General features: G+C 44.0%; 1 pseudogene; it reads left to right on the top strand.

Moving 5' to 3' along the window:
• The first annotated feature begins 21,600 nt into the window (after positions 1-21,600).
• Positions 21,601-21,678, top strand: LOC116940119 (U2 spliceosomal RNA; annotated as a pseudogene).
• Positions 21,679-25,471: the final 3,793 nt, after the last annotated feature.

Below are 25,471 nucleotides of genomic sequence, written 5' to 3'. Positions count from 1 at the left end.
TGGGGGGGTGGGGGGGGCAGAGCTTTGTGACGTCATATTTGAGGGGGGGTCTGACTTTTTGTGACGAAGGGCAGAGGGGGGGGGGGTAAAAAATCGTCCAAAATCGCGTGACGTCATTTATGGACGGCCACTTAGTGAAGGAGGAAAGCATAGACGCGGGAGCATAGAAGTACAATACAGCATTGGATGTTGTCGCACTGCCCTCTGCTGCCCCCCACGTTGCCCCGCAGGTCCAATGACAACTTGCTGGTGACTTACTGGTCGGGCCACCACTATGCTTACCTTCCGAGATCTCACGACGAGACTGGTTGCATTATAGGTGATGTGGTCAAATGCATCATTTGCATATATATAGAGATGTAATCATGGAAGCACATACATAGCCCTTTGTTATTGGTTGTCCTACGGACAGAATTACCCCCGACCTTGTGGAATGTGGAATTTCCACCACAGGCTCAAGGCTGTCAACACAAGATGAGTAACTCCTCCATGCTCATGTGAGCAATAAATCCCTTTTTTTCTTGCTTTAGTGGTTCACTAATCACAATCATCGCTCTCTAACCATATAATGTTGTGCAATAGTTGTGCCTTTTAAAAACACATGGTTGGCACGGGAGTCTAAAGAAAACAGTTATGGCATCGCATATGAATTAATGAGGCTGACTCTGAGTGGACAGAGGCTTTGATGAGGGCTATGGATGGAGGCCAGGCAGACAGATTGTGTTGGCATTGTCGAACAAATCAAATTCCTGGCCCCAGTAAATAATTCTGCCACAGACAACAATCCACACGTTTGCGTGGATGTTTTATATTGCACACACAAAGCGATGCATTTGCTTTGGAAATACTCAGACTTCCGATGGCAGCTCTGTCAATAAAGGGCTGGCAAACTCCATTTGTATGTCTTCTCGCCACCGAGCTGGTTTACATTAGTGATAGCTTGAAGCTCTTGAATCTCATACTTCCGATGGCAGCTCTGTCAATACAGGGCTGGCAAGCTCCATTTGTATGTCTTCTCGCCACCCAGCTAGTTTACATTCCTGATAGCTTGGAACTCTTGAATTTTATTGCTACTGAGCATTGCTGTGGTTTGAGATGCGGGCGCATGTTCATGGGTTGTGCCACTTCGAATGACGCCTCACCCGAACCACCAGGGGGCAGAGAGTTTCCTTCACTTTCAATTGGTAGTCAAAAAAGATAATGAGATTTTTGTTGCACAAATGAGCAATACGGAGAGGCTCATCTCCTCTTCACAGCCCTGAACGAGTGGTGAAATTCCACGTTATTATGGCAGGAGGTGGGTTTAACCATAGGACAGCCACTGTTGGCTTCCGCCCAAAGTATTACTGATGTTATCGATCCCTGAGGAATTATTTGCTGAGTCAACCCCAAACGAGGACTTCATCTCGCAACCTTCTGATTGGAAACAATCGGCTCTACCGCTCAGCCTCCAGGCCGTTTGTGAGTTAAAATCTCAGTTGGGGGTTCAGTCATCCTATTACCCTTCTGGGGTCAACATGATATCGTCCACTTTGCATCAAGTCACCAATATATGTAGTCCTGTGGACAGACAGGCTCTTGCCTTGGGAATATGAAATATCCATCACTGACTAAGGGCCACCAACAAATATGAGCCACGCCGTCATGCTCGTTAGGCCATGGAGTGACTTCACACTAAGAGGACATAAGTATTAACTCTGCTTGTCTGGCAAATCCACTTGCAATCGGTACAATCCACATTAAGGACAAATATAATCACACCGTGATGAATGTTGTCTGAAGCTGCCTTTTCTTAAGTAAAACTTTTACCCCAAAAAATACATCAAAGCAGCTGTTGTCAATAACAGCAACTTGAATTGCATGGCAAAGATCAATCTTTCAATTAATTCTGTTAAGCACAGCTGCTGTCTATAAGTCAAAACAAAAACGTTTGTGCCTAATGACCGCTTGCATTCCTCGTGTGTCATGACAGCTGCCTGTGGTTTTGCTGTGTTGCCGTCAGGGTCTTTGAGTCTTAAGTTGCGTACGTTGTGTGGGCAACCCCAGCACCAGGACTTGATGTCTCGTGCGTTACCGAGAGCGTAGACACCGAATGGGAGATGAAGAGAGGGAAAGCTCACCCATTATGAGATATGCAGACAATTTTTTTTCGAATGAAACAACCTTATTTGCACGTCGATGGGATGTTTAAAAAGTACCTTTGTTCATGGGGAGATACAACATTGGGGTAAAGAGGCATTATTTATTGTTATTAACATTTTTCACAGCGGTCCTTTTTTTATACATACTTTTTTTAGTTCCACATCCTCCATCACATCATACATTGCAACATCCTGAGGTTCTGGATGGCATTACCAGGGGCATCGACGATATCAGGCAAAGCAGACTCATTAGAGCAGGCGGGGGGGGGGGGATTTTCTTTGGGGGAGGGATGGGGGCAGGTCATCGCCACTCTGGGCTTTGGTATTTAAGACTATTCTAAGGTTTAGGAATGGACCCCATGCACGTGGTGTATTCTTCATCCTTGTCTCTGAGCTTATAGCTCAGATGCTCGAGTGCTGAGATTGGGCCCTAATGAATACAGCCATTGAGTATCGGTGGGGGGTCCGTAATTCTTCCACGTACCCAATACGGTTTTCCTGGCGGCTATATTGGAAGTCCTTAACAAAATATTCTGTTCTCGAGTCAGTCCCATTTATCTTAGGCCCCACATGGTAGTTTCCACACATTTTTTACAGATGTATTGTTAATCTTATTGAATGCCCCCATGATATGTTCATATAACTCAGCAATAGTGGGACATGACCAGAAAGGATGTTCGTAATCGTGTAATACACCCGGGGGACTCCGTGGGCAGTCCGGAGATGGTCCACAATGGTCCTTAATGATTATTTGTGTAACGTTTTTATAGCTGTGCATCTAAAATGCTTAGCTGGTAACCAGTATTAGTTTATGCACGCCTGGGTCAGCTGATGAGTCATTGGATTTTGAAACCACTTAAACATTTGCTTGTTTTGAGCCAATGCTGCAGATAAGATGTACTCCCAGAGGGCTGTGCAGCTGATGTGATGTGTACAATTTCACCTTTGTATTTTACGTGGAGAGACAGATATGGGAAAGAGGAATTATTTATTTTCGTATTTACATTCTCCATTGCAAGGTGTATGGAAAATTAATCTTAGAGCAGATGTTGCCTTCACTGTGAGTGAATATTCGCACATTGAAGATGCGGAAATGTTCATGTATGACCGCATATACTGTATTTTCTGTAAGGCTGCAACATCGCACATTATGCTGAATATAAGCACGGCGTTTACACAAAGGACTGATGGTTGATCCAGTGCGGGCAGGGCTTAACAAACTTTGTGGATATGTTTTGTTCCATCTGCCTCAAAGTCAATGATGTAATGGTGTGTGTGTGTGTGTGTCAGAACGAGAATCTTTATTTAGATTGGAGGAATCCGATGAGCTATGAAGCTCTTCTTCAGAGATGTCCAGTGTGTGTCAGTCATTGTGGTTAAAGCCTGTGTGTTTGGCACAGTGGGGAGCAGAGTTGGTGGGTCAACCCATGGCGTCTGTTCCGTGACCTCCTGCCAGTGAGCCTTCGACATTTCAGATGGCCTCAAAGTGCACTGAGCCTGGCGCAAGAACCATGGTGACGTCACCCCCACTTCGTTGCCCGTGTGTGTTGCAGTCGTTAGGCTTGGGCCATACGTGTGTAAGATATTGGTCTGTGTGCAACCTTCTGCTCCGAAAGAAATGACGAAAAACTGACACGGTCGCATCATCAGCCGTGATCAATTGAGGTGCTGGATGAAGGCCTCCCCAATGTGCCACCACCTCGCACGATCCAGGTATCGAATAATCCGCCGAGCCACTGACACGTTGCGGCTTCCGATCCCCGTTGGACCTGGCAAATGAAGCTTCAGCAGGTGGGAATCACTTCCTGTGGAGTCGGTCGATATATCAAAGCGTCCAGACATAAAGATCCCGAAGTAGATATCCCGCTGTAGCAAAACGTATCCCATACTAGGCGTAGACATCCCGTCGTCGGCATAGACCAACTTTGGTAGAATGTATGATCCAACACTGCATGTTTGCTGGGTGGCAGCGCTACGAACCCGATAACTGAGTTCGGTTCCTGGCCACAGCGCTAGCATCATTGGCGAGTGATACCTGAACCAGTCCTGCGCCTGCCACCACACGTCTCACCATATTACATTGGCCAGCGTGTTGAAGTACGGTCAAACAACCCTCATGGCCGACACGGCACTGGGAAACCATCATCCGTCAGTAGATTAATAAAGGGCTGCACATTATTACGTTAAATTTTGATTTAAAGCTTTCGTGACTGCAGTAATTCATATTCTTAGCTCTTTCGGTAAAGTCACGTAGAAGGGAAAGAATAAAAACATAAAATATATATAAAAAATAACAAATTCTCATGACGTTTCGACCATAACACAAACGGTCGTCATCAGGTGTGTCGGTTCGCATTAAAAATGTTTTACGGTGTATTTATTTATTTATAAAAAACGTCAGCGTAGAAAAAGAGACCTGATGGTTCAATGAGCCACTCTGTCTACAGGAAAGCTACCCATACGGATGCTTATCTGAAACCGGATTCCCACCACCATCCATCACATAAGAATTCTCTCATCAAGACTCTGTATCATAGAGCCCAATGCATATCCGGCCAGGAACACATAGGCAGTGAACTCAAGCATGTACACCAAGCTCTTAAGGCTAATGGTTACTCCGACTATACAATCCGCAAAGCTATCACTCAAACCATGAAGAAGGACCCTCTTGAGGAGCCTTTCAAAACCATCACTTTACCCTACATTGCGGGGATCACAAAAAAGATCTCCAAAATCTTGAATAAACACAAGATCCAGGTCCGTTTCAACACATTACATAAAATCCGTGATCTGGTTCCGTCTGTAAAAGATGTGATTCCGGACATACAGTACCCTGGTGTCTACAAACTAAGTTGCCTCTGTGGTAGTAGTTACATTGGAGAAACCAAACGCCATGTCTCGGACCGCATTCGTGAACACAAAGCAGACCTTACACACAGTAGGACCAACACCTCGGCCGTGGCAGATCATTGTTATAATTCAGTAGGCTCACATGACATTGACTTTTCCAAGACAGAGGTTATTTGTAAGCCATCTGGCTACCATGAGAGATTCGTTCATGAGGCTAGCCACATATACAAACACAGAGACAATTTCAACCGAGAAGATGGATTCTGGCTTAGCAATCATTGGAAAGATTTGATAAACCATTTCAGGTCTTAATTGATTGTTCACGCTTACAGTGGCTTTCAGACAGCATACATTAATTTTTCGTCTCCCCCCTCCTCTTTTCAGAACATAGATGGACTAGTCCTTCTAAATAAACTGCCAAATCGCTGCGCGTGGTGCTGACGGTTTTTATAAAAAAAAAAATACACCGTTCAAAAATAAATAAATTAATGCGAACCGAGACACCTGATGACGACCGTTTGTGTTATGGTCGAAACGTCGTGAGAATTTTTTTATTGTTTTATATATATTTGATTATTTTATTCTTTCCCTTCTTCGTGACTTTACCGAAAGAGCTAAGAATAATTATTACGTTGTACTAATAATGTCAAAATTACTTGTAAAGTCTATTTGGTGTTTGGACATCGTAACACCTGTTTCATTGTCAGAAAGGGTAAAACCCTTTTGTTATTTTCCATCATTTTGGATACTTGCAGAAAAGCCCCACAGACGTAGCTGCTCGACCCGAGCTCTCAGTGTCCTGATGCTTGCATTGTCTTTGTACTGTTGGCCTTTTGGCGTTCTCGGGTCTAATGCTGCGTGAGACTAGGCCATAAAGTAGGCTGTCACTACTGGAGGCCAATCCGGTTCAAATACAATGCATATAGATAGCAGGTGTCCGTTTGCATGTTTGTCACAAGTATGTGTGGTTGATTCATACTTGATGCCTCGCAAAAGGTATCTATTTGGTGATTGAACTTGTTCAAACCTGTTTTATTTGCCGGAATGGGTAAAACCAAAATCTCTTATTTTTCATCATACTTGTAAAGTCACTTTCAAGAGCATTGCCATGGTGAACTAGAATAGGGTAGATGCACCCCACTGATGGAATCCCGAGAGTCAAATTAAATCAACGTGTTTATGTTTTCTCTCTCATTACCGTGTTTTGGTTTGGCTGAATTAGATGAAGACTTAATTAGACCTCCTTTGCCAGTACCAAAATATAAGAATAGGGGTTTTCCCCTTTTTTCTGGCAACAAAACTGAAACCTTTTTTTACGAGGATTCATGTCTGCATTAACCACAATATTTGCAGTCAAAATGCAAACAAAAAACATACTATGATAATATATGCATTGTCCTTGAAACTGATTGGTCCACACCAAGGGACGGCTTTCTTTTGAGCCTCGACCCAATTGGTGCTCGACCAGATGACGCCAAAAGGCGTACAGCCTTTTGCATTTTGACTGCAGGTATTGTGGTTAATGCAGACATGAATCCTTGTAAAAAGGTTTCAGTTTTGTTGCCAGCAAAAAGGGGAAAAACCCTATTCTTAGATGAAGACTGTTTTGTTGTTGTGTTTAAATGATTCATTGTCAGTGGCTGAACATGTCTTTATCACCACGTGGGTGCTGACGTCTTGACAGTACCGATCACATTTTTTTTCAAAACTGAATGATTTCTTTTTTGTAACTGCCTCCAGAAAGCCAAGTTGCACTGGCTTGAAATGATTTACGCATGTGCAAATCGGGTCAAGGATAAGATATTACGTACAAAGGAAATGATATTCCCATGCCAAACCCATTTTTCCAACCACAGTAAAACATGCAACCACTTGGGTATGTGCGTATTAGCGCAGTGGAAAGCAGCCAGGGTCAGAGCACCGGTAGCTGCTCGCTACTCTCTCATAGTCTAGACTGTAACACATGCCAACATAAAGTATATGATTTTGGCTTGTTTATGTGACTTACGATATTAATATGAATTCCTTAATGAGCCACGTTGAAGTGTGAATGTAAGTGGATAAAATGATAGCCCTCTGGAGAGATAATGTAATCAGTAGAGGCGCAGCCCCTGCAATTACTCGCTCACACCAATGCTGGCGGAAGGACCTCCACGAGGGGCAGCTCTAGAGAGACCCTCCAGAGGGTATTTGGCCTACTCTTCCACACCGGCAAGACGCCTTGGAAGAAGTGGGAGTCGCCCACACTTTACCCCACGACACACACGACCTGCCGATCCACGAACTGCGGTGTTTACCCCATTTATACCGAGATTGTGGGATTTAATACACACGCCTATTGTCTCACCTGTCACGCCAGGAGATGGAAACAGCAAACGTATGGATTGCAAGTCCAGTGTGCTAACCATTACCCCGCGGCACCACCCTCCCGATGCAATGTGTTTCATGTGAATACAAAGTCGGCGTGTCTGTGCTCAAGCGAGTGTGGGGCAGTGTTAATCTCCAGCGAAAATCCTGAATGCAGCAATTGCAATTCGACATTGCCTTGCAGCGAACGAGTCTCGCTGTAGGGCAACCACTGATGGCTTGCCGAAAAAAAACCATTCATGGATTTAATCAGAATCAGAATATTTATATATATACTGGAGAAATCCGATGAGCTATAAAGCTATTTTTAACAGATGTGAAAAAGGTTTGGGTCAACAACCACTGACCAGAATTCCAACTTGCAACGTTACGATTGTTATTTGAGTGATCTAACCAGAGCGCTTCCAGCAAACCGCACTTATTCTGTAATTTTAATTATACCTAATAGGCAACTGAATCAATGAATATACATTGGCATGTACATGCGCAGCGCGCATTCTCGCTGGTGCACGGCAATATAGTCTTCATACCACAATTCACAGTCCACGCATCGTCCAAGTTTCCATGGAACACTTTTATTGTTGTGCCTTAAGTGCACAAAACATGAAAATAATGAACCAATAGTTGTGACCCAGTAACCAAATAAGCTGTCTAGAATTGCACAGTGTTTAGCGCAACAACAACAACAACAAAACAACTTGCAACATTTAGGAGGAATGTTTCCAATGGAAATGCATCCGCTGTGAGATGAACTTTTCATGCCTGATTGTTGTGGTACTTACTGCTTGATGCGATGCTCTCCCCCATTGCTGTTAATCGTGGGAGGTAAGGAGGTCTCCCAGCCAATGAATATGTCTTAATCCTGTTGTGCTGTCTAACTAACTCTCTGCCCTGTTTTCGGCATTATGTCTGACGTTTCGCTCTACATTCTTAAAACGTTTTCAAGTTCCCAGCACGTGGAGAGTAACGTCGGATTTCAGACACTTTCCCTTTATTTCCACTGCCATATCTGGATTAGCAAGTCTGCTGTGCGAGCCATTCATTACACCAGCATCCCCAGATATACAATGTGGCAGCATTCTGCAAACTCCCAGTACATGGAGCGAAACGTCAGACACCATGCCTTATAATACGTGGTACAAGCCAAAGAGCAGATAAGAGAACTCATCACTTCATCATTTGTTAGCACCCACCAGAGCTGCCAATGCTGCTCGTAAATTCTCATGAGGTTGTTTCGATAACCTGGTTTTCAGCACACACTCCCCATTGAGCCAGCTTGCGTGGAGTCAGCAGTTCAGCTGTCACAACGTGAAACGGTGAAACTGAAGTGTTTCCCACACTCAGATGAGCATGTTGAAGTAATAATATGCGTCTATAGCACTTTGACAGTGATGGGAATTCCACGTTCCTGTTTCATTGCTGACATGTGTAAGGATCCAGTAATTGTGGCCAATGGAATCATCAAAGTGGCTGCTGTAATGTAGGCAGTACATATACGGCTTTTGACAAGAATAGATCAGATCAGGTACATTCGTGTTGATAAATTAAGTACCGCTTCGTGGGAAGTCAACAGTTGCCCTTTGAAACAACATGACTCGTGTTTGGGCAACTTGGGCTCATCACCACTGGATAATGGCCACCAATGAAGAGGAACACGTGCCAGTGATAATAATTTCGTTGTGAATAGTACTGTTATTATTGATGGTGGCATTGGTGATCACGAGGGCAATAATCCTGAAGCTAGTGATAATTATGGGCGAGAGTGGTAATGGAAACACAGCCAAAGGAGAGAAACACACCCAGGAGGAATGCCACGGTGGAGATGGAGCGATCAGATGAGTCCATGTGCAGGGAGTGGGATGGAGGTGGCGTTGGGGAGGGCTCCATCCAGCAGTGGATAGACAATGGTTGCTGATGTTTTTGGATGCTCTGAATTACAGTTGATTGGCTTTAAGTGGCTCATGTTTTCCTGAAGAGCGATTATTTGAATTTGACAAAAAAAAGGAAATTTGGGGGAAATGCCAAGAAACAAAGTGTCGGAAAGGTGGGCTCACCACCAAGTTGCTGAAAAAAGCCCGATGTTCATGTAACATTTTTCGATTTATAGCTTTCGTGACTGCAAGGATTCATCTTCTTTGACTCTTTCGGTAAAGTCATGTAGAATGAGAATAAATTAATAAATTAATAAAATAAAATAACACAATAAAATTCAAGAACAATCAAACCAAGAACATGTAACGTGTTCTTGGTTCTTTCGGTAAAGTCACGTAGAAGGGAAACGATAAAACAATTAATATATATTTTATATTTTTATTATTTTATTGTTTTCATCTTTTTTTATTTTATTGTTTCCCTTCTACGTGACTTTACCGAAAGAACCAAGAATATGAATCCCTGCAAGTCACGAAAGCTTTAAATCAAAATTCATGTAACATGTTCATCAGCAGCAAAAACGAAGTGCATGGAAACTCATCAAGAAAACCAAGCCAAGAAATGTAAATCTAAAAATGATGGCATGTTAATTAGGCGTAAGATACTAATTTAGATATGTGTACCACCAAATGACATTTTGCAGTGCACTTAATTAAGTAACGAATGTGTTTAATCGGTGTATAATCAAAGGGTTGTTGTCATTGAAGTGATGTTAAAATGGGAGTGTGGATGTGAAATGTGCTTAGGTGGCAGTGTGGCTCATTATACTCGTGGTAGAACACCGAGCCAGCCTTCTTAAGATAGTTCTGTCCAATGTTAAATCACGTTCCCCAGTGTTCTCTAGATCATAACTTTAATACATTCAGGGTTTTCATTGAATACAACCAAACCCAGGTTTTCTTTATTTAATAAATAATGTGGAAAACCACGGTGGTATTTACAGAGCAATAATGAGCCGTTGCCTCGTGTTGACAAAGGGGGATGGGCCAGGTGGCGTAGAGGTCAGAGCCATGAGCTTGCACTGGCTGAACACACGTGGGTTCGAATCCAGGCAGCTAACCTGTGATGAAGCTGGATTCTCAAGTGTAGCGAGTTAATGGTCCTAGCCCACTCGCCAATGACTGCAAAACAGCAGTAAAAAAAAAACAACTCGTCACGTAAAAATGTTGTCCTGCATTAAATTTAGATAAATTTTTGCCCTGAGAATTCATATATTGATATACATATGTCAGATATCACTCGCGATTGGCATAAGCAATGGTCAGGAATCGAATTCAGTCGGCTGGGTTCACAGTAGTGCAGCTGCGTGACTACTCCTCCCGCATCAGACATAAAATATTGAGTGTTGTTATGGTACCGACATGTTTATTTGTTTTGTTACTGAAACATTAACAAGTGGACATAATGCTGCACAGTTAACGAAAACCTATCTTCCGATCGGTGCCACTTTTATGGTTCAGAAGACGTTTAATTTTTTTTGTGTCACGTGTCATATAGGGTCGTGTGTTTTGCACGCAGACATAACTGCGGTGCATACTTATCCCGTATCTATTACATAACCAAGGTTGTTTGACTCTTGTTTTAACTTAGATGTTACGTAAGATGTGACTTGGCCCAATAGCATAACCGTGTTGCAAAATGGTCACGCTGGACAAGAGTCCTGTATAATGACCATGTTGAAAACACTATAACCTATTTTTATTTTACCAGGTAAGGCCCCCTGAGCTATATAGCTCTTTTTCAGAAGCGACCTCGCAACAAACGAAGCGACTTCTCACGTGGAAATTTATAGCAACCAAATACTCTAAACGCATGTTTGTAAATGTGGAGGGGAAAACTGGAGCACCCGCAGAAACATCCACGCGATCACGGTGAGAACATGCAAACTATAAAATATACAAGCGTCAAGGTGGGGATCGAACCCACAACCTCATGTGTACCCGGCGAGGTAGTTAACATATTTCCATACAATTACTCAGGGTGGGAGGGCACAACACAATGCTAAATACATTTTGAACAAATGATAAACGAATGACGAAGGGTAAACGGAAAGAGTAATACATTGCTCTGCTCTTGGGTAACGTGCATCACCCTCTGTGTAGACGTTGGAAGGATTCAACCCCCATCGATTAATTGACGCCGGTGTGAAACATTGCACCAACATGTTCTTTACTTGGCTATGAGAATTTAGAAGGGGAGGCTGAACCTTCGCATTCAAATTCATTATTTGGATGAAACACCTTGATATATCGGGGGCCGCAGAGCTTGGGCAACTGTTGGCACCGGCTCACCGCGTGGCCACCTTCCCGCTCGTCCGAGTCCTTCTCTGTCTTTCAGAGCGAGAGAATACTATGTGGTGTATTACAAGTTGAAATAAAAATTATTGTAATCATTAGTGATGGGGGTCACATCACCCCCCCCCCCCCAGCCATCACCCTCCGCCTCCCAACCTCCCCACAACACCACGGGGCTGCGAGACAATGCTAATGCAATGCACTCCGATTCGTTTGACGGCTTCAGGACAAAGTTGACGGCTCTCACTCAAGCCACGAGTGTTTGAAGAGCACGCGTCTGAATGCAGTTGTGAGGCGTCTGTTCCCGAGTCATTGCCTAATCTGGTATGATGCTGTGCTGTGTATAATGGGTTCTGAGATTGACAAAATTGCACAGCAACATGGAATGGAATTTTAATCACTGGCTCAAAACTACCCGCATATCTAAACACCATCACAAGCAAGTCAAATCGATCACGTTAGATTTATACACTCTGGGAAACTTTGCTATGAAAGCAAGGGAGGAGCCACGGGGGGGGGGGGGGCTGGGGGGGGCTCTGCCCCCCCTGAAATTTTGGGAAAGTCGGTAATCGGGATAACCGGATATCCGGCTGCTGCAAAATGCTGCAGGCTGCCACCTTGTGCTGCCCTGCAGGCTGCCACCTTGTGCTGCCCTGCAGGCTGTCACCTTGTGCTGCCCTGCAGGCTGCCACCTTGTGCTGCCCTGCAGGCTGCCACCTTGTGCTGCCACCTTGTGCTGCCCTGCAGGCTGCCACCTTGTGCTGCCTTGCAGGCTGTCACCTCGTGCTGCCCTGCAGGCTGCCACCTTGTGTGCTGCCCTGCAGGCTGCCACCTTGTGTGCTGCCCTGCAGGCTGCCACCTCGTGCTGCCCTGCAGGCTGCCACCTTGTGTGCTGCCCTGCAGGCTGCCACCTTGTGCTGCCCTGCAGGCTGACACCTTGTGTGCTGCCCTGCAGGCTGTCACCTTGTGCTGCCCTGCAGGCTGCTTGAGCGGCAGCCTTTAGAACTTATCGAACTTATTAGCCACATCAGCGGCTCCGACCTATTAATAAACTCCGTGTTCAAATCCAATAAAATTTGTTTTATACATTTGTGGTGCCCATTGGAAAACATTACACTGGATATCTCAGAATATTGAAGTCTGCCCCCTCAAAGTCAAAATCCTGCCTCCGCCCCTGTATGAAAGTCATGTATTATCTTTAAAACTGCATGACTGACAATCGACAATCTCTATGTTGTAGCCAAGAAGAGCACTGGAATTATGATAAGATTGTATGTGTTACCTCAAGGGATGACGTCAGATGGTCAAGCTTAATGATGGAGTGGTCTCCAAAGAATGGAGATGTAGGAACAACTTCAGTTTCTGTGCAGGTGGGTAATTACATCGCAGGATCGTGAGAGATCACGACAGCTTGAGGAGGCCTTCATCCAGCAGCGGAATCACCGTGGTTGACAATGATGAACGAAAGCTCTCTACAGTAAATGCAAATCATTGGATATTCATGAATGTCGTTTTTTTTTCCAACGAACTAAAGGTGACCCTGATGACAAGATTTTGCGATCTGCTTCAGAACATTACAGTCACAACAGTGAGAACACCTTACTTACACACGGGCTGTGCTGTGTATAAGTCAGAGCCTGGTTCCGCCTAATTGCTGTCGTGAAACTCATGCCACGTGGCTCAGCAGAGCTATTTTGAAAGTCAACACTTGCTGATGAATGTGAATACGGTGTCAAACGGGAGTCCCACCCAGCTTTGCCCAAGCTGGTCGGAGTGCTGATACTTTTTCTGTTTCTCCGCTACAAAGTCACTCGCAGGTTATTTGAAAGGTGAAATTTCACTCGAGCGGCATTTGCAGCGTTTCTTACGTCAGCATTTCGCGACTCTCGCATGGAGGATGCCCGAGATAGGGAGAGGGGGTCATTTTCCCGATTAAAACCAGTGAAACGGCTCGTCTTGCAAAACAATATTGTCTTTGCTCCAGAACAACTGCTGCTACCCCCACGTGTCGAGAAAGCCTCGTAAATTTGATTTAATAAAAAAACCGATAGAGTTGTGGCGACTTTGTTGGTTCAATGTGAGAATCGTATCCCTATCCACGTTTTAAGTCCAGACGTTTCAGTTTAATTTATTTGGTATAGCCCTGTGAGCCATTCGGCTCTTGAATCGGGTGCAACCGCAACAAACAAAAAACAAAACCATGAACAAGAAAACATCTTAAAGTGACTGTGACTTTGTGCAAAACAGAAAATCAAGGAAAAACCAGCAAAATATTCCTGAAATAGCACCGTACACCACCAACGCTGTGTGAAAAAATCCCAGTGGGATGCAAGTCAAACAACAACAACAACCACAAGACAACTTAGATTAAGGCCATCAGTCTAGCTCCGTACTACAGCAAACAAACATGGCCAAACCAAAAAAGTTTTCGACATCACCAAAATAAAGCCATAACAGCAATGTAACAGCGATCATAGGAACTGTGACCGAATTTTCACAATAAACGACTTAAACAACATGTAACACCAAACCCTAGAGCCATAGCTGGCTGCACGAGTCACTCCACAACAGGAGCATCAGTCGGAGTATCACATTTTTCAATGCACCTTTAAGATCAGCACACTAAATCAAAATACAGATAATACTTTGCAGCGGTCATCCGGAGCGAAAATTTTATTTTATTTTAGGCCACTGACATGTCTCTGTTCTTCTTGCCTACGAGTGTACATCTGTTTTAGACTTTTCGGGGAGGTTGTGTGTGATTGTGGAAGGTTACATGCGCTTAAGGATATGTCCCAGGTATTAATTTTAAACGCACCGCAGTTATTTCTGGATGCAAACCCCATGACTGTATAAAAGTGTACATCTGTTTTAGACTCTTCGGGGAGGCTACATTTAATTGTGGATCTATGTTAGATAGCTTTCTCTGTTTAGAATAGCATTGTATACGTCAGGCCCTATGGTGTGTTTTAATTTTAATACGGATCAAATTTTTAACCCTATTTTCATTTGGTTTAGCATTATATGCCGGGTCACTGTGGCTCGTCTCTATAATATGTGATGTGTCCTGAACACTAGTTGATGCTCATAGTTATTCCTGTACATTGTATAGAAATCCAAATTATTATAAAAATTTGCAATGACCTTAAGTCTCATACGGATGCTTGTAGACTGGTCCAGAATTCCTCATGTGCACAGCAGACTGTGCTTAGGCCCAGAAGGCTGCCCTGTGGATCAGGAATGTATACAAGAGGCCCAGAGACATGCAGTTATTTACATTGTAGATGTGTGATGGAAAAGTGAATCGGTGGAACATTAAATTACAATAGCAAACCGTTCAACGGCCGTCTGCTGCAGTAAAACTACCGTAATCTCCCCATGCTGGTGAATCAAACTGCTGTGGTAGCCTACAAAAATGCCTTGTTAAAGGTTTTCTTTGGAGTGCCTTTTTCAAATTAATAATACGTGATAAATCACGTACTTTTGGGAATCCACTGCTGGATGAAGGCCTCCCCGTGCTCTATTGATTATGGGGTTGCTTGACCATACTTCACCACACTGGAATCATTTTGGTGGAAGGGGAGGGGGGTGCCCAGGATATATGCAGGTATCACTCGCCACTGATTTTAGCCGTGGCTCGAAATCACTGCATTACCTGCTCCACACTCAGTTGTTTACATTTGTAATGTTACATTAGCGTCTGTGGTCACGTGGACGAGACAGTCTTAATGCAGTAGTTGTGTGATGACACTTTGTCCTTGTTCGAAATTAATTTAAAAGATCGTGTCACGCAGAATGCATCTGCTTAGAAGGAACGCTGCAACGCTGTGATGTTATCTGAATGTTATGTTGTAGATAAACTTGCCCTTCTACAGAGACGTGAAAATGGCACCGTTGACTGAAAATTGCCAAAGGAAATTAGCTGCTGCCCTACTCCCAGTTTGAATAAAAACACTTCGACTCAGTCTATCAATGGAGAGTTTCCACTAAGCAGGAGTTGGAATTTAAAGCTGATGTTGTTTGTGAAATGTGCTCCGTGGCCCACGAAATAACAGTGTTCAATGATTTCCACTAAAACTGGGTCCTGAATTTGACCGAGGAAAAGCCTCAACTGGTGCAGTGTCACAAGGTAACACTGTGATATGGCAACATCTGGTCAGGTGGCTCAGCAGTGGAATGACTGTAGGGTTCACATTTGGAAGGTTACGAGTTCAAATCCTGGTGTGGATATGACCCAGTCCATAGTCCCTTTTAGGTTGATAAATGAGTATACAAATGCGGAGAAGTCAACCGTGGTTGTCCTATGGAAAGACCCCCCCCACACAATAGGGATGTGGAATTTCCACCACCTGATCATCATTTATCATTGATACCACACCAAAAAAGGCGTATTTGAGATATTTACTCGGTGAAAAATTGCAGACCATGTAAAAACTAAAATGCAGTACAGACAATATACAGAACAAATGAGAAGAAAATACATTGAAATAATAAACTCTGCTTGAAACTGCTATCTTTGTGTCAAGTTAATTCACATACTATCTGAAAGCAATGTCTTTACGTTACTCTTAAATTGATTAATTGCTATTGCATTAACAATATTTCCAGGTAAGCCATTCCGCAACTTTAGTGTCACCCCTAAACATATACCACTAGAGGATGTGGTCTCTCAGGTCGATGTAGCCCTCAAAGGCATAGAACAGATCCAAGCGGACGTTGCGAGAGCTGAAATAGCCACTATTCTCAAGAATGCTAAGAAACCCATTCGCAACATTAGCAAAAACGAACGCTCTGAACTCGTGAATTTAAAAAAGAGAGATGATACAGTCACCCTCTCGGCCGACAAGGGCAATGCTACTGTTATCATGGATAAAAAAACCTCATACAACAACAAAATCCAGGACCTACTCAATAATGGGAGTTTCTCCAAAATTAAAAGTGATCCTACTAACAGCTTAACGACAAAAACCAACAAGATCATCACTAGTTCGACTTCCATAATCGAACCAACCAAACGTCCCTCCCTACAACCCTCGGCTGCAAGGCCTCCCAGATTCTATGGTCTTCCCAAGATCCATAAAGAAGGTACCCCACTACGGCCCATCGTGTCCACGATCAACTCTCTTACCTACAAGCTAGCCCGTTTTTTATCAGATACTCTGCTTCCCTTCACTGGCAAGACCACCTCAGCAGTACTTAACTCAACCCAATTGGTTTCTATGGTCAAGGACATTGTACTGACGATATCTTCGTCAGCTTTGATGTGGTCTCTTTGTTCACCAAGGTCCCAGTGCCTGACACCATAACAATAATTGAAGACTTGGTCCAACATGGCCTGAACCCTGATGTACCTGCGCTGGTTAGGCACTGCGTCACCAACACTTACTTTACCTGGAATGGTACCTTCTACAAACAAAATAAGGGTACCCCCCTTGTCACCAGTGATAGCCAATGTTTTCATGGAGAAGTTTGAATCAGATGCCATCCAGACATCCACCCTTCGTCCTTCCCTGTGGAAGAGATATGTGGATGACACTTTCGTTTTTTGGCCACATGGCCTCCCAGCATTTAATTATTTCCTAGACCACATCAATTCCAGACGCCCATCCATCAAATTCACCATGGAAGTGGAGAAAGATAGCAAGCTGATATTCTTGGATGTTCTGTTTGAGAGGAGGCCTGATGGCTCTTTGGCAGATTCTATTTACAGGAAGACCACCCACACAGATTTCTACTTGAAGCCTGATTCCCACCATCACCCGGCTCAAAATAATTCCCTCATCAAACACTATACCATAGGGCTCATTGTATTTCTGACCAACACCACCTGGCCAGTCAATTAAAACATGTACATCTGGCCCTCAAAATGAACGGATACTCTGACCGTACTATCTGCCAAGCTGTTTCTCCCACCATACAGAAACAACCACCTGATACTCCGATCAAAATCATCACGTTGCCATACATAGCATGTGTTACCAAAAATATTTCCAAAATTCTAAACAAACACAAGATCCAGGTCCGGTTCAATACAGTACACAAAATCCGTGATCTGATCCCATCCGTAAAGGATGTCATTCCTGACTTACAGTACCCCAGTGTTTACAAATTGAGTTCTACCTGCGGTGACTGCTATATCAGGGAGACGAAACGAAATATTTCTGACCGAATTCGCAAGTACAAATCAGATTTGAAACACGGCAGAACGAATTCTTTGGCCATAGCTGATCACTGTTTCAACACAGCGGGTTCGCATGATATTGTTTCCTCCGATACCAAAGTACTCTGCAAACCTCCCAGATACTACCAAATATTTGTCCATGAAGCCATCCAGATATGCAAACATAGACACAACTTCAACCGAGAAGATGGTTTTAAATTAAGCAATCATTGGAAAGATGTCATCAACCAAGTCAAACTTTAGCTGCCTCATAATTATATAGCCATTTCCAGTTCTTCCAGTTGGTTTTTCTCATTTTCGATCACCGCTCGCCATCGCCTCTCCGTCCCCCTAACCCCCTGCAGCATCACAAAAGGCGGCTTAACTTAGCCCCCCCCCACGGCCCTTTCTGGCTCCCCCCCCCCCTTAACCTGTATATAATCTCGGGTATCTTAGAGCTCTCTTCACTTGATACAGCTATTTTGCTGTGACGGTTTCCACCTGAAGACGGAAGCTTGTGTTGCCTCCGAAACGTCGTGATTTAATTTAGTTGTTTTATTTTATTTTACCTACGTGACTTTACCGAAAAAAAACAAAGAATATGAATCCTTCCAGTCACGAAAGCTTCAAATTTAGAATTTAGTTTCAAAGCCCCAAATTGCCCCTTCAGTAATGTTATTTTATATAAGATAAAAGCAAGCTCCATTGCTCGAGCGTAATTTACGATTTCGACCAAAGTGTCTGCCAAATAAAGTGGCCTGAGTGGTGTAGCAGCTCAAAAGTTATCATCAACATTTAAAATTCACATCCTCGTCGCTGTACCAAACTGAGCCCCACTCCGCGCGCTACTCAATGGGAAATAACTTTTAAACGTTTTGGTCAAAGAGTGGTTGTTATTTGTGATTCGAACAAGCTTTTTTGCTGGTGGCACGGTTTCCACTCGTTTATTTTTTTTGGCATTTGTACCCAAATCAATGTTTATTCTCTTGAAGAGATCAATTAACTTCCCCCGGCAGGGTGCACATGGCGAGACGCTGCATCCCTTGCCTGGTACGTGGGACGGCGTGGGGATTCGATTCCGACCCTGACGATGCCTGTTGCATATTCAGAGTCCGCGTGGTCTCTTTCTCTCTCCCCGTGGTGGTCACGTCGTTTTTTCCCTCCGGGTTCCTCCGGTTATACCCTCCAGATTTATACACGTGTGTTTAGATTATTTGTCCGCTACTGTAAATTCTCACATGTGGTGATGATGAAAGCCACTTTCGATGAGCTATTATGTGTGGCCGGGTCGCCTCTGTAAACAGAGATAATAACTCAGTGGGATTTACCTGTTTAAAATACAATAGTTTCGTTTAAATGAGTGCTATCGCCTGGATTTCCCAGTTTGCCATGTTTGGGTGTATGTGCACATTTACTCGAGTGATGAATAGGTCTGAACTTGCGTTCAAAGGACCTTCAGTCTGCTCAAACACCTGACATGGGAATTTGAAAAAGAAAAGCTGGATGTGTTTTTCACATTTCCTTCGTACGTGCTCTCCCACACAAGCGGAGTTGCTCTTAAAACAGTCTCGCCTATTAAACAGACATAGCTAGAAAACGCATTTCTCTAGAACCGCTTTTTGTTTGTTGTCCTTCCCCCCACACCTCCGATTAGCACGGTTGGCTACGTACGGTGGGAAAAAAAGTGCAACGTGCCTGCATACATAACTCTGAGTCTACTAAGTATCTGTTAGTATTGGTACAGGTCACTGTTCTGCAGGAGTTGTTTTGCCATTCACTGCATCTCTATCCGTTGCATGTGGAGTGAGAGCATCTCTCCAAGAGGCATTTGCATTTAAACACCATGCATCAGTGGTTCCCAACGTTTTGCTCGTTGTGTACACCCAACCAGCCCTATCAACCAGGTCAATTCTTGCAAATGAGACTATCCTTATCTCGCCAGGTGAACACTATCTGCGTAAACCGATCTGTCTGTGTATGCGCGATCAGAGTATATGTTGAATGCTTAAACAAGCCCTCTCGGTTCCATGAAATGTCTCACGTGCCCTATCCCGCCCAGCGGCACGCGTACCAAGGTTTGAGAGCCTCCGCAGTGCAGAGTTAAATCAGCCAATTTCACCTACAGCCAATTTCACCTACAGCCAATTTCACCTACAGCCAATTTCACCTACAGCCAATTTCACCTACAGCCAATTTCACCTACAGCCAATTTCACCTACAGCCAATTTCACCTACAGCCAATTTCACCTACAGCCAATTTCACCTACAGCCAATTTCACCTACAGCCAATTTCACCTACAGCCAATTTCACCTACAGCCAATTTCATCTACAGCCAATTTCACCTACAGCCAATTTCACCTACAGCCAATTCCACCTACAGCCAATTTCACCTACAGCCAATTCCACCTACAGCCAATTTCACCTACAGCCAATTTCACCTACAGCCAATTTCACCTACAGCCAATTTCACCTACAGCCAATTTCACCTACAGCCAATTTCACCTACAGCCAATTTCACCTACAGCCAATTTCACCTACAGCCAATTTCACCTACAGCCAATTTCACCTACAGCCAATTTCACCTACAGCCAATTTCACCTACAGCCAATTTCACCTACAGCCAATTTCACCTACAGCCAATTTCACCTACAGCCAATTTCACCTACAGCCAATTTCACCTACAGCCAATTTCACCTACAGCCAATTTCACCTACAGCCAATTTCACCTACAGCCAATTTCACCTACAGCCAATTTCACTTACAGCCAATTTCACCTACAGCCAATTTCACCTACAGCCAATTTCACCTACAGCCAACTTCACCTACCATTGAAACGAGCATGGATCGATGCGTTTCATTATCTGGACTGTTGATTTCACCTGTGGATGTTTATAACAGTCTGCCAGACACAAATTGGTGCACACCAAGGTCAACCGTGCCTTAAACATTTTGTTAAACAGATGCAGCTGAGGAGAGTGACCACAACATTTGGGGGCATTTATCTGCATGTTCGTGGCACGCACACACACACAGAGTAAAATAAGCAAAGTTAACCGTGGAAGGCTGGATTAATCCGATGCTGTATTTGTAGGTAGCTGGTAAACTCGTGCTAAGCGTGGCGTAACATCTCACCTTGCTTCGGAATCAATTGTCCGATTCCAGCTTCTGCCCCTGTAATTTGTGGGAAATTTCCAAAGCGTGCCCTTTGCTGTTATGTGAACGTACAAAAAACCGTGTTGATATCCGCAATAGTCGCAGCTGCGCGTGGTGGGGTGGGCATGTAATCTGGACGGGCTTGGTCGATCAAACAGAGATGCAGATTTCGCGTGTGTGAGATGCTTATCTGTTGAGCAATGATATGTCTGTGAAAAGAAACCATTTAATTGGAGTGTTCTCCATGCAATGTGTGGGTTTTCTCCAGGTTGATGTCTACATTACCGCAGATTTAAAAGTGCCTGGTGAGGATACTAAACACCCCCGTGAACACGGAACGTTGTGGCCAACGTTGGCCCAACGGTTCCCAGCCACGTGTCAACGTTGGCCCAACGTTGGCCCAACGTTGGATGTTTATTGTGACGAGCACTGTCAAGACAGAGATGGCCAGGTGTGTTTCTGACCTCACCACCTCTCGTATGCCATACCATCCTTAATAGGCGCTCACTAACATAACTTGCGCCTGTGATCTCTAAGTCTAAAGAGGCGATCATTCTCGTTGCACACGCGTGTGTGTGTCAACTGACGTGTTGAATATCTACCATCATTTTCATTACCATGTGGGCCTTGATAGACGCTAGCTAACAAGGACTTGCTCCTGTGGTCTTTAGGATACAAGGAGGCGATCGTTGTGTTTGTACATATTAGCCTTTTGGCTCAGATCAAGTCCAGTATTTGTTCGTATCAGTTTAATATCTGATATGTACCACATTGTTGTACCTGTAGGGAGCGGCAGTGTAGTGGTTAGCGTTATGCGCTATGTGCCCAGCGACCCGAGTTTGATTTCCACTCACAGTCAACACCAGTCATAATTATCTGAACCGCTCCTGGGCTTCCCCTAGGTCGACCCAGCCTCAAATGAGTCCATGGTGCCGTATGTAACATCGCCACTCGAAAGACAAAGGCGGCCGGGCGTTGTGCTGGCCACCCACCCCCTCGTGTGCCGTGCGGGCCTTAATATGTGCTCCTCGCTAACAGCACTTGCCCCTACAGCCTGTTCAGGCTATACGGGGGATCTTTGTGCGTCCGTGCACGTGTTGAATTCTTACCATATTTTTTCGCAACACTGTCTTGCATCAATACCTTCACATTCCATTACCAAAAAGAAGGGAGCTCTCACAGATTCTTGGCTCTTCCAACTAATGCTACTCAAGTGACACCGGCAAGTGCTGTGGTTTCTATAGCTCTGGGAAGCCACGAGAGGCATGTTTTGTTTGAGTTGATAAATTACCACTGCACAGCTGCGCAACACATCTCGGTGTTGTGGATTAGCAGCGCTTTAGGTGTTTCCTGTGAACTGCGTAGTGGTTTGGGAGAATGGCTGAAAGCAACTTTCATTACACACCCCCTAGCTCCTGAAAAGACCCAAAAGGTCTCCACATCAACGAAATCTAAACGTCCATCGCTTTGCAAATGCTTTACGGGCAGCGTACAAATGAATAACCCTTGTTACTCGGCGACGTTCAATATCAGGCGTTTAAGTACGCGTAAGCACACGCCGACTATTTCAAAACGGCCGTTACGCACCGACCATACATGATATTTTGATTCAAGTGTAATTTTTTTTTTATTTAGCTGTTAGTGAACTTGCAGGAAGCCTCGCAGCTGTAATGAAATCCAAATGCTGCAGTTGGTGAAGGGGACATTACGAATCCATTTATTTGCTTGAGATTGTGACTCTCAAAATAAAGCCAGCGTCTCGCTGTTCAAAAGACCGCTGAGGTTGCTCTCTTCTTGACTAACGACCACGCATGGCATAGGTAGACCAGACTGTCGATACTTCAGTTTATCGACCTCTGAAAAGATGATGGGTGGAGTCGACTCCCCGACTTTGCTTTGAACAGGAAATGTTCCTATTTGTCTTATGTCCCCACCATGGGAATAGGGAATTTCCACCACTGCCTGAGGGCTGTGATGAAGGCCTATCAAAGCCGTGTCGATCATCTGCTTTGTTTTTTTATAGTTCAGCAAGCTGGCCGTGGCTGGGAATTGAACTCAGGTTGTTTTGTCTCTGCACCAGCGCTCCACTCAAGGGCCATCAGCATGCCACGTGCAAAACGTTGATTATTGTACGCGATTATGTACAAGGATCACTGTGAATGCTTCGGATTGTGTGTAACTATTGTCGTTCTTTGATTAATGTATACGATAAAGCTGTTGCATTTAGGTTAACGGCGCGAGCGAAACTGCATAAACTAGGAAAGAGATAAATTAAGCACACGAAAAAAGAGATAATAAATTCTCGAGTCAAATCACGGCACTGAATCTCGACAATTCATCTCATCGCCGTGGGAGGGGTGAATCGCACAGCCCTGTTCAATAGCATCTTGCTTTAAGGGCATTGCTAACACTTTGAGCGGTGTGTATGTGTAACATTAACATGGACCATGCATTTGCATGCACCCTAATAACTTTAACATAGTTCACTGCAAGCGTCCCTCTAGTACTGTTCCATGTATACCACCCTTCCTGTTTAATTGCGTTCATAATCAATCATGTTTGCCAACGTTGCAAGTTACGATCCCAAGAGGCAGGCTCCCAACACAGCAGGCTGGCGGAGAAAGGGTCGTATTTCTCAGATGGACATGGGTTTATGGGGAACGTACACGCAACCTGATTTATAAGCTGAAGAGATTGAACTGAAGAAGTGATTTTGTTTGTATGCATACAGGAGGCTAAAGCAATTGCACACGCGCACGTGTGCCCCGCATTTCACTGTTTGCATTCGACACAGAGGGCGCAAGCAGCTGTAGCGCGGTGGTTTTCACCCGGCGAACCGCATTTGATTCATGGCCACGGCTAACATTGCGCCTGAATGATATCTGAAGTGGTCCTAGATCCTCTCTCTTATATTCTTGGTTCTTTCGGTAAAGTCACGTAGAAGGGAAACAATAAAGTAATTAAAAAGTAAAAAAACATGTTTTTATAATTTTATTGTTTCCCTTCTACGTGACTTTTTTATTTTGGTTCTTTCGGTAAAGTCACGTAGAAGGGAAACAATAAAATAATAAAAATATATTGTTATTTTTTTAAATATTAATCCCTGCAGTCACGAAAGCTTTAAATCAAAATTTTAAATCCTCTACCTTGTGTTGTTTTGTTGATGAAACCCGATTCAAGAACTTCTTAGCTCACAGGGCAATTATAAATAAACTTCAAACTGTTCATCAACCCTTCGTGGTGAAGTTCGGATGCCTTCATCTTGAAGTGGAATGGCAAAATGGCTGTCATTTGTTTTTGTTTACACGAGTTCCACCGTGGTTGTTACAGACCGTTGCTTCAGTTCCTGTGAGTGAGCACTCAGTCGGCACGCAACGTTGGCAAGTGGTTGGAGCCACTGGCCTAACGTTGGCCCAACATTCCATGTTTACTGGGCAGCTATTGAGCGTTGGTTAGCACAAGAGATCGGTATTGTGGCCATCTTCTTGCATTGCATTATTGACTGCCCTTGTCTCCCCACTTGTGATGTTCACATTTTTTAAGGCTGAGTCTACCTATAAGAGACCAAGGCAAAGTTCGCTTAGCGTTGCAACTGGCGTTGGCATCATGACCAGGAATCAAACCCAGGTTGGCAATGCGCAGCGTACTAACCACTGTGCCACCACGCCCTCCTTACATTATACACACACACAACAATGCATTATTATGTCCGATTAGCACGGTTGGCTACGTACGGTGCGAAAGAAGTTCAACGTATAAACGCACATCAGCTGTGATCTCTCCACTGTTGGATGAATACCACCCCACGCTGTCACCATCTCTCGCGGTCTCGTGATGCAACAATCCATCACGCTCCTGCACACGAGGTTTATGTAAAAGGGAGCACTTCTGGATCAGGTGGGATATTGTCAGAGGAAGGTTGACTGGTCGTTGGAACACACTTATTAAAAAAATATACAATATTCAAAACTACGTGACTTTACCGAAAGAACCAAGAATATGAATCCCTGCAGTCACGAAAGCTTCAAATCAAAAAATATTCAAAACGTTAATCATTTAAGGTAAGCAATAACAAAAAGAAGTATGTGTATGTCCATATTTATTCCCTGATGCTGAGCAGAACCAATATCGTTTCCTTCAACCAAATTGAGTTAAAATTTTGGAAAGTCATAATGCAATTATGGGGCCAAGGAACATTACGCAGTAACTCTGTAGAAAAAAAAATTGTTATCGACTGCAATGGAATATTTTAAACTTCCAATGAGCCCGAGCTCAGGGTTGTTTTGGAAGTCAAACACGTGGATCATCCAGAGTGAGAGTAACATAGGCACGAACAGCAATAAGCAATCTCTGAATCAATGTACAAATGCCTAATATGCGTTCCCATCACTCCACCAATTCTTGGATGAGTGCCTCCCCGTGCTTCCAGAGATGTGAAGGAAATTTGACTCTGCTTCACCGCACTGTTCAGTGCACGTTGGTAATGTCGAGGGAGAGTGCAGAACCACAATGGATATTCAGTTTACCACGTAGGCTTTCGATACCAATATGATCCAAAATATATGTTTTTGGG

The sequence above is a fragment of the Petromyzon marinus genome, chromosome 7 (assembly GCF_048934315.1).
Source record: "Petromyzon marinus isolate PM22_M1 ecotype Great Lakes invasive population chromosome 7, UKy_Petmar_22M1.pri1.0, whole genome shotgun sequence".
In the NCBI taxonomy this organism is placed as follows: domain Eukaryota; kingdom Metazoa; phylum Chordata; class Hyperoartia; order Petromyzontiformes; family Petromyzontidae; genus Petromyzon; species Petromyzon marinus.
The sequence above is the reverse complement of the archived record's forward strand: the minus strand, read 5'-3'. Positions and strand labels throughout refer to the sequence as shown.